Raw genomic sequence first — 10,021 nt, 5'->3', positions numbered from 1 at the left:
GAGAGAGAGAGAGAGAGAGAGAGAGAGAGAGAGAGAGAGGTGGGGGGCAAACAGAGAGAGAGCTCATTCAACACCATTCATTATTAACACTATCCAATATAACAGGAACCGGTCACCCATCTTGCTCTGGTCCTATTAAATCACACACAGACACAGACAGATACACTCACTACATACACACACACACACACACACAGACACACACACACACACACACACAGACACACACCCGGGCCCCAGACAAATCCCTCCCTCCTGACTCCCGACGACCTAGGCGCCATGGCAACCCTCTGACCCATTCCCTCTGTTGCCGTGGAAAACAACCTTGGAGCATGTCTGACCAAGGCTCCCTCCCAACCAACCCCCTCCCCCTCCCCCCACCCGAGCCCGGGCGGGGCGATCGATAATTCTATCACACAGAACAGTGGAGCGAGAGAGAGAGAGGGCCATGGGCCAGCCAGATTACTGCGAGGGGGAGGGTTGTGTGTGTGTGTGTGTGCGCATTAGGTGTTTGTGTGTGTGCGAGTCTATTTGTGTGTGTGTGGTGCACGTCTGTTTGTGAGGTGTCTATTGTGTGTGTCTGTGTAGGTGTGTGTGTGCAAGTCTGTGTGTACGTGTGTTTGCATGACTGTGTGTTGTGTGTGTGTGTGTGTGTGTCTGCATAACCGTGTGTGTTTGTGTGTGTGTGTGGTGGTTTTCTGGGGAAAATGGGGATTGTGTGCTTGTGTAAGTGGATAGGTAGGAGGTAGATTGTGTGTGTCTGCTGCTTTCTAGCAAGAGTTCAAGTGCATGAGAAGAAGGTCTGTGTGTGTGTACATTTGTATGTGTCTGTATATGTGCGTTTTGTCTATATATGTGTGTTGTTGTTTGTCTATACGTGTATAATATATATGTGTGTGTGTGTGTGTTTTATACATGTGTGTGTCTGTATATACATGTGTTTTTGGTCTATTATTATCTATACTGGTTGTGTGTTGTTTGTCTATATATATATATGAGTGGTGTCTCTATATATGTGTGTGTTGTTTCTATATATGTGTGTTTGTGGTTGTCTATACGTGTATAATATATATGTGTGTGTGTTTTATACATGTGTGTGTCTGTATATATGTGTGTGTTTGTCTATATATATATGAGTGTGTCTCTATTTATGTGAGTGTTGTCTCTATATATGTGTGTTTGTGGTTGTCTATACGTGTATAATATATGTTTTTTTATACATATGTGTGTCTATATATATATGTACTTTTGTCTATTATTATCTATACTGGTTGTGTGTGTGTCTGTATATACATGTGTGGTTGTCTATATATCTATATGAGTGTGTCTCTATATATGTGTGTTGTCACTATACATGTGTGTTGGTGTTTGTCTATATGTGTATAATATATGTGTGTATGTATTTTTATAAAACGTGTGTGTCTGGATATATGTGTGTGTGTGTGTGTCTCTATCTATACGTGTGTGTCTGTATTTATATGTGTGTGTGTGTCTGTCGAACCTAATGAGTGCAGCAGGCTGCTGATTGGCTGTTCGGAGGCATCTCATGGGCTCTAGCCACGCCCCTGGATCCTCACGTGCGTGCCCACATGCGTCTAGGTGCACGTGGGGATTGTGAGAGTGCACGTAGGTGGGTTGAAATAATCTTGTGCGCCAGCCCAGCGTTCAGGCAGACAGACGGACAGTGTGTTGTCTGACTGTTGTCACGGTGACCGTATCGACGTCAGCACGGTCTTTAAGCAGGAAGTATCCCTCTCATTGTTTCCTATCTTGACGGGCTCCCTTGACAGATCGTCCCCATGGTTACGGGACAAGCAGATGAAAGGCCTCTAGCTAACGTTAGCTTGTTAAGATTCTCTCGCTCCCCTTCTCCAACGGCCAATCACAAGACTGGGATGGTTGTGCCCATGACGATGGGCATGGGGGGGCAGGTTGTCATGGTGACGGGCACGGGGGGCAGGTTGTCATGGTGACGGACATGAGGGTAGGTGGTCATGGTGATGGCAGGCATGGGGGCAGGTTGTTATAGCGACAAGCCATAACAGGATGTATGGCAAATGTATGACAAATTAGATGGGGGGGGGGGTGGGGGGGGGGGGCTGGTGAACTGGCTAGATGGGGTGACCTATATCCCTAGAACGAGAGAGAGGGAGGGAGAGTGAGAGAGGGAGGCATAGGGAGGGGGAGAGGGAGAGGGAGGGGGGATAGGGATTAAGATATAATGTGTGCGTGTGCAGGGGGAGTGAGATCGTGCACTAATTTGGTCCCTGGGCCTTGTAATAGTATTCATGAAACAGTGCACTGACATGCACACGCACGCACCAGAACGCGCACACACATACATTTACACACTCTCAGACACACACCGATGCACACGTACACACACTCGCTGTCGCAGGTTGTCCGCCGGGCAGACCGGCCAACCATCGCAGGTAGAAAAGCGTGTAGTATTGAATAATGATTATTGCTATAAATCCTATGGACAAAATGACAGATCCATTAAAGAGGAGGCAGTGGACCGGTCCATGGAAGGAGAGTGACCTTTAAACACGTGCACACTCATCATGATACACCACAGCCACGCACACGAACATGCACACACACACACAGGGCTTGTTTCTAGTTAGCACGGCCGCTGTTTTATCACCTATTCATTTTTTTATCTACCCTGTAGTGACATCACATGTGGGCGTGGCCACCCAGACGTGTGATGGGAAGAGTCAGGCCCACCAGTATTCCCAGTGGACCGTACCACCCGGAAGGCTGGTCTGACCACCTCACATCGAAGCACCATCTCAGCTGGTGGTAAAACGTGAGCCACCTGGCGGTCAGACTGGGAACTACACCCTGAAGTCCGGGAGTACCCAGTATGCCTAAGCACACCACCATGTTACAGGTTCAGTTTACGTTATTATAATCTTTATATTAATGATTGTAATAAGTCATTTATTTTGTATATTCAACATACATTTACATGCATATTAATTATACTCTATATGTCTAACCCCTACCTGCTCCTTAATGACCTGTCTCTGTACTGTCTAACCCCTACCTGATCCTTAATGAACTGTCTCTGTACTGTCTAACCCCTACCTGCTCCTTAATGTCCTGTCTGTGTACTGTCTAACCCATACCTGCTCCTTAATGTCCTGTCTGTGTACTGTCTAACCCCTACCTGCTCCTTGATGACCTGTCTCTCTACTTTCTAACCCCTACCTTCTCCTTAATGACCTGTCTCTCTACTGTCTAACCCCTACCTGCTCCTTAATGACCTGTCTCTGTACTGTCTAACCCCTACCTGCTCCTTAATGACCTGTCTCTGTTCTGTCTAACCCCTACCTGCTCCTTAATGACCTGTCTCTGTACTGTCTAACCCCTACCTGCTCCTTAATGATCTGTCTGTACTGTCTAACCCCTACCTGCTCCTTAATGACCTGTCTCTGTACTGTCTAACCCCTACCTGCTCCTTAATGACCTGTCTCTGTACTGTCTAACCCCTACCTGCTCCTTAATGTAGACACGTATTGTATGTTGTACGTCCTTGCACTTAAAAACAGTACTTAACCTTGCATCTTCTCCTAGCTATCTGTTGTATACGGGGAATGGGTTAACCTAGTGATTGTTAGTGCTTGGCACTTGGTTCTATGAACATCCTTACTGTACTGACTACATGGGCCAAGCCATATATGGTTGCTTCTCTTTCTTCTGACAAATGTACTTACTGTAAGTCGCTTTGGATAAAAGCGTCTACTAAACGCCCTAAACGTAAATGATTAAGATCTCAAGAAATCGGAGACTTCTCTTTCTTCCCAGGACACAGAAAGGTTGTTTGTATTTTAGTTTATTTTTTTCCAACAGGGTGAGAAGCCGGGGTCAGGGGTCAGATGGGGGGAAGGGAGGAGGGGCGGAGTTCACGAGGACAATCTTTTTTTTCACGTACTTCACCAACAGACAGACAGGAAGTGACATACTGGGCGGGAAAAAGGCAGGCGGGAGGGATGGGGGAGGAGGGGCAACTACTAAGAGAGGGCTGAGTGAGCGAGAGAGAGAGAGAGAGAAAGAGAGATAGAGTGAAAAGAGGGAGAGAGAGAGAGATAGAGTGAAAAGAGGGAGAGAGAGAGAGATAGAGTGAAAAGAGGGAGAGAGAGAGAGATAGAGTGAAAAGAGGGAGAGAGAGAGAGAGATAGAGTGAAAAGACGGAGAGAGAGAAAGAGAGAGAGAGACAGCGAGAGAGCGAGAGAAAGAGAGAGAGAGAAAGAGAGAAAGAAAGAGGGAGAGAGCGAGAGAGAGAAAGAGAGACAGCGAAAAAGAGAGAGAGAGCGAGAGAGGGAAAAAGGGGGGAGGCAAGGAGGAGACACAATGTTCTTCGTAATGTCCTCATCATTGACTCTGAAACTCTCTACTGACAATTGAAATGAAAAGTAAAAACGACCAAAAACTAAAGAGCTCACGTCAAACGCTTACGGACATATTTTTGTTCTTTAAAAAACACCCCCCCCTTCTTCTTTCAGAAAACAACAACAGGAGGGAGGAGGAAGGAGAGGAAGAAGGAGAGGGAGGAAGGAGAGGAGGAAGGAGAGGAGTGGAGCAGGCAAGATGTTGTTCCTTGCACCTCCTGTAGGGGGTGGAGGAGAGCTTCAGCCTGCTGGTGACGCCACAAACAAATCCTTCCTCCATGAAGGAAGAGGAGGGGGAGGAAGAGGATGGGGAGGAGGAGGGAGAAAGAGGAGGAGGGAGAGGATGGGGAGGAAGTGGAGGAGGAGGAAGAGGAGGAGGAGGGAGAGGAAGAAGAGGAGGAGGAGAGAGGAAGGGCAGAGAACGACACTAGAAGATTGGCAGTGAATTTAGAGAGAAGGAAGAGAGGGAGGGAGGAAGGGAAAGGAAAGGAGAAAGGAAGGAAAGGAGAGGAGAAAGGGAGTAAGGATGGCAGTGACTAAAGAGCAGGTTGCCCGTTGAGGGTAAAAAAAAAAAAACAAGCAACAGACTGAGGCCACCATTTTCATCATCCACTGTGAGATCCAGTTGGACTCCGGTTGGTAAAGTTAGGATTTTTCCCCATCTTACTTTTGTTCTCGCACCGTCGCGGATGTGATGTTACATAACGCGGCGCTCTCTGTTGACCGTGGTTATTAAGGACCGTTTGAAAACAGCCTCGTTAGCGAGGAGGGATCGGTGGCAGTGCTGGAGCCGGACGGCCTCTTTGGGTCGGAGGGGAAACGAAACACAACTAACTAGTTGTGAAAAAAAAAAAAGAAAGCAGGAGGAAGGAGAGGGAGGGAGGGAGGGACGGAGGAGGAGGAGCAGGGCACCTCCTCCTCCGTCCCTCCTGGCTGCTCCTCCTCCTCTTCACTGCCATTGGTCCTCTGGTCGTCGCGGCGATTTTGTTTTTGCTTTATTTTTGCGTTGTTGTTTTTTTTCAAAGGAAGGAGGAGGAAGAGGAGGAGGAAAAGGAGAGGAGGAGGAGGAGGAGGAGGCGAGGGGTTTTAAACATTTATATTCTTGTAACAGTAAGTGAGGAGGGGGGGTGGAGGGTAGAATAATAATAATCATCTAATAGTACGTCTCCCTTTCGACCCAACCTGCAGAGACGAAGACAAGAAAGGAGAGAGGAGAGAGGAGAGAGGAGTTAAGAGAGAGGAGAAACACCCAGAAAATTGACTGGATAGTGATACTATCTATTTATTTGTGTGCCAGTGTGTGTGTGTGTGTGTGCCCGTGTGTGTTTTTACCTCCTGGGTTCCTGCGGAGGATGAGCTTTCGGATCTCATCGTAAACAAAGATGAGGAAACTGTACGGGAACGCACAGAACCACCAACTGGGCCTTGGGGAGGGAGGAGGGGCGAAAAGAAGGGAGACAAGCATTACAAGATGTGCAATGCTTTGCTTTAGAATTCATCCACACAAAAACGAGAGAATTTCAACAATTTTCAACGCCCGGTGGAGGCTAAATGTAAACAAATGGAGCCAAGAGCAGCAAAGGTTACTAAGTGTGGTCGTGTCTGGTAACGGATGATTAAGCGTACCTTGTGTATGTGAGTGTTGCTTGTGTCATGTAACTGTATGTGTTGCTAGGTAGCTAGCTTGGGGTAGGTACCACTAGGTGTATTTCAGGCTAGCTGGGTGTATGTAAGTGCAGCTTGTTGCATGTAACTTGGTGTTGCTAGGTAACTAGCTTCCTAGCAAAACACACCTACCTAGCTAGCTAGGTGTGCGTCAGTGTCCTTCCAACAGGTGTATTTCAGTGTAACTCCACCAGGCCTCAGTGTAGCTAGGTGAAGGTATGTGTCACCAGGTGTATGTCGTTGTGCGTCCACTAGGTAGCAGCAGAGTGTGGGTCTCACTTGAGGGGGTACATCCTGAGGGCCACGTCCATCCCGGGGCAGTAGGACAGGAAGGCAGCCAGGGCGGTCTCCTCGAACAGCCCGAAGATCAGGATCTTGTTCCTGGTGAGGACACACCCCATGTTAGACCACGCCCCCAGACTGGCTCTGAACAACCGTTAGGCCACGCCCCCAGACTGGCTGTCAACAACCGTTAGGCCACGCCCTCAGACTGGCTGTCAACAACCGTTAGGCCACACCCACAGACTGGCTCTCTACAACCGTTAGGCCACGCCCCCAGACTGTCTCTCTTCAACCGTTAGGTCACGCCCCCAGACTGTCTCTCTACAACCGTTAGGCCACACCCCCAGACTGGCTGTCAACAACCGTTAAACCACTAAATGTTATTATTACTACACACATATATACACACATATATGAGGTTGTTGGGGTCAAAGGTCGTCCTTCATGCCCTGCTGGAACACCGAGTTCCTCCCGGGTTAAAGGTTGTGTAGTTTAGGGTTAAAGGTCGTGTAGTTTAGGGTTAAAGGTTGTGTAGTTTAGGGTCAAAGATCCTTTAGTTTAGGGTTAGGGGTTAAAGGTCATACTTCATGCCCTGCTGGAACACAGAGTTCCTCCTGGGTTAAAGGTCGTGTAGTTTAGGGTTAAAGGTTGTGTAGTTTAGGGTCAAAGGTCCTTTAGTTTAGGGTTAGGGGTCAAAGGTCATACTTCATGCCCTGCTGGAACACAGAGTTCCTCCGGGTCTTGCAGATGATGACGTCGGCCCACTGGACGACCACGATGCTGACGAAGAACGCCGTGTGACACGTGAACTCCACGATCTTACGCTGCTCGTAGGTCTAGAAGAGAGGGACAACAAGACTCAAAGGGTTAAGAATAGAACAGAATCCTATCGACCTGTACGTACAGGAGGAAGTGTATAGGAGTACCCACTGCTGTCTGTAGCTGTCCGCCAGGCTTATAAAGGTCCAGGTCTAGTTCTAGCTATGGTTCTAGTTAGTAGCCATTGCTGTCCGTAGCTGTCCTCCAGGCCGTTGTTGGAGCGGTCGTCCCAGTGTATATAGTACTAGTTATAGTTAGTACTAGTTCTAGTTATAATACTAGTTAGTTGTAGTTCTGGTTACCCATTGCTGTCTGTAGCTGTCCTCCAGGTCGTTGTTGGAGCGGTCGTCCCAGCGTATTTAGTACTAGTTACAGTTAGTACTAGTTATAGTTATAGTACTAGTTATAGTTAGTACTAGTTATAGTTATAGTACTAGTTATAGTTAGTACTAGTTATAGTTAGTACTAGTATTAGTTGTAGTTCTGGTTACCCATTGCTGTCCGTAGCTGTCCTCCAGGTCGTTGTTGGAGCGGTCGTCCCAGTGTATATAGTACTAGTTATAGTTAGTACTAGTTATAGTACTAGTTAGTTGTAGTTCTGGTTACCCATTGCTGTCCGTAGCTGTCCTCCAGGTCGTTGTTGGAGCGGTCATCCCAGTGCAGCCTGATGCCCACCAGCAGGGCGGGCAGGAAGCCGTTCTCAGCCAGGATCACAAAGTAGGCAAAGAACCCTCCCAGAGCCTGGATCATACCTGGGGAGGGAGGGGGAGAGGGGGAGGGGGAGAGAGGGAGGGGGAGAGGGGGAGGGAGGGAGAGAGGGGGAGGGAGGGAGAGAGGGGGAGGGCGGGGGGAGGGGGAGAGGGGGAGAGGGAGGGGGAGGGGGAGAGAGGGGGAGAGGGGGAGGGAGAGAGGAGGGGAGAATGTGAGAGAGGGGTAGGGAGAGGGAGAGAGGGAGGGAGAGAGGGAGGGGAGAGGGGGAGGGGGAGAGGGAGGGAGAGAGGGGGAGAGAGAAGGACAGGTAGATGGGGAACAGGGAGAAAGAGGTAAGGAGACAGATCGGGAGAGACAGGGAGAGGGGTGTCAGGTAGAGAGACCGGTAGAAAGAGATAGGCACAGAGCGAGAGGGGAAGAGAGTGAGGTAGGGAGAGAGAGAGAACGTTAGAGAGGGAACAATGATTTCCTGTAAGACGATGTAATGTTTACCACAGCACTGTGTGTGCCTGCGGGTCCGTGCGTGTCCAGGGGGACATGTGACCCACCGATCTGGCCGTAGGCGATGCTGATCAGCCTCTCATTCACCAGCTTGTCGCGGGCCGGGTTCCTGGGCTGGCGCTTCATGATGTCACTCTCTGCCGCCTCGTAGGCCAGGGAGATGGCGGGCACCTGGGCGAGAGACACCGGCACGCAGCGGAGAGATAGGGAGAGAGAGAGAGAGACCAAGAGAGAGAGAGAGAGAGCGAGAGGGAGAGAGAGAGAGAGAGAGAGACACACACAGACACAAAGCAGAGAGGGGGAGAGAGAGAGAGAGGGGGGGAGAGACATAGAGATAGAAAGGGAGAGAGTGGGAGTGAAAGGTTAGCTTAAAAAAATACCAACCGACAGAGAGCTAGTTGGACTGACAGATAGACAGATAGACAGACAGACAGACAGCAGAGGGGCAGACAGACAGCCAGCAAGCCAGAGGGGCAGACAGACAGACAGGCAGCCAGAGGGACAGAAAGACAGACAGCAGAGGGGCAGACAGACAGACAGCCAGGCAGACAGACAGCAGAGGGGCAGACAGACTGCCAGAGGGGCAGACAGACAGCAGAGGGGCAGATAGACAGCAGAGGGACAGACAGACAGGCAGCCAGAGGGGCAGGCAGACAGATAGGCAGCCAGAGGAGCAGACAGACTGACAGCAGAGGGGCAGACAGACAGACAGCCAGGCAGACAGACAGCAGAGGGGCAGACAGACTGCCAGAGGGGCAGACAGACAGCAGAGAGACAGACAGACAGACAGCCAGGCAGACAGACAGCAGAGGGTCAGACTGACAGACAGACAGACAGGCAGACAGACAGGCAGCAGAGGGCGTGTCCCACCATGTCGGTGCCCAGGTCGATGCAGAGGATGGTGATGGTGCCCAGGGGCAGCGGGATGTTGACCAGGATGAAGAAGAGGAAGGGCGTGATCTCGGGGATGTTGCTGGTCAGGGTGTAGGCGATGGACTTCTTCAGGTTGTCGAAGATCAGCCGGCCTGCGGGCGGAGAGCGGGAGGGACACTGATGAACCGCTCAGAACAGGAACGCTCACCTGGATCAACAGGGGACCCCTGGGGAGGGTTGAGGGTTCAGGAGGGAGCCGCTCTGCAGTCCCCCGTGAAGGCTTCCCCCCTATCTCTCCTCCCTCTCTCCTTCTCCTCTGTCTCTCTCTCTTTCTCTGTCTGTGTGTGTCTCTCCCCTCTCTCTCTCTCTCTTTGTCGTTGTCTCTCACCCCTCTCTCTCTCTCTCTCTCTCATCTATCTCTCTCTGTGGGTGTCTCTCTCCCCTTTCTCTCTCTGTGGGTGTCTCTCTCCCCTCTCTCTCTCTCCATCTATCTCTCTGATTTGGTGTCTCTCTCTCTCTCTCTCTCTCCTCTCGCTGATTTGGTGTCTGTCTCTCCCCCTCTCTCTCTCTCTCTATCCCCTCTCTCTCTGTGGGTGTCTCTCTCCCCTCTCTCTCTGATTTGGTGTCTCTCTCTCCCCTCTCTCTGATTTGGTGTCTCTCTCTCCCTCTCTCTCTCTCTCTCTCTCCCCTCTCTCTGTGGGTGTCTCTCTCCCCTCTCTCTCTCTCTCTCTCCTCTCTCTCTCCCCTCTCTCTCTGATTTGGTGTCTCTCTCT

General features: G+C 50.1%; 1 pseudogene across 1 annotated transcript in view; it reads right to left on the bottom strand.

The window, feature by feature from the left end:
- Nucleotides 1-5,452: 5,452 nt before the first annotated feature.
- LOC307091633 (sodium/potassium-transporting ATPase subunit alpha-3-like) overlaps nucleotides 5,453-10,021 on the bottom strand; it is an 8,965-nt pseudogene continuing 4,396 nt past the window's right edge. Inside the window, exons 4-10 of the transcript XR_013812822.1 lie at nucleotides 9,246-9,400; nucleotides 8,423-8,546; nucleotides 7,770-7,915; nucleotides 7,050-7,180; nucleotides 6,342-6,443; nucleotides 5,730-5,821; nucleotides 5,453-5,579 (exon numbers count right to left, since the gene is read on the bottom strand). The product of XR_013812822.1 is annotated as a sodium/potassium-transporting ATPase subunit alpha-3-like (transcript). The remainder of the gene's footprint in view (nucleotides 5,580-5,729; nucleotides 5,822-6,341; nucleotides 6,444-7,049; nucleotides 7,181-7,769; nucleotides 7,916-8,422; nucleotides 8,547-9,245; nucleotides 9,401-10,021) is intronic.

This window comes from Pollachius pollachius, assembly GCF_949987615.1.
Source record: "Pollachius pollachius genome assembly, contig: scaffold_492, whole genome shotgun sequence".
In the NCBI taxonomy this organism is placed as follows: domain Eukaryota; kingdom Metazoa; phylum Chordata; class Actinopteri; order Gadiformes; family Gadidae; genus Pollachius; species Pollachius pollachius.
The sequence above is the reverse complement of the archived record's forward strand: the minus strand, read 5'-3'. Positions and strand labels throughout refer to the sequence as shown.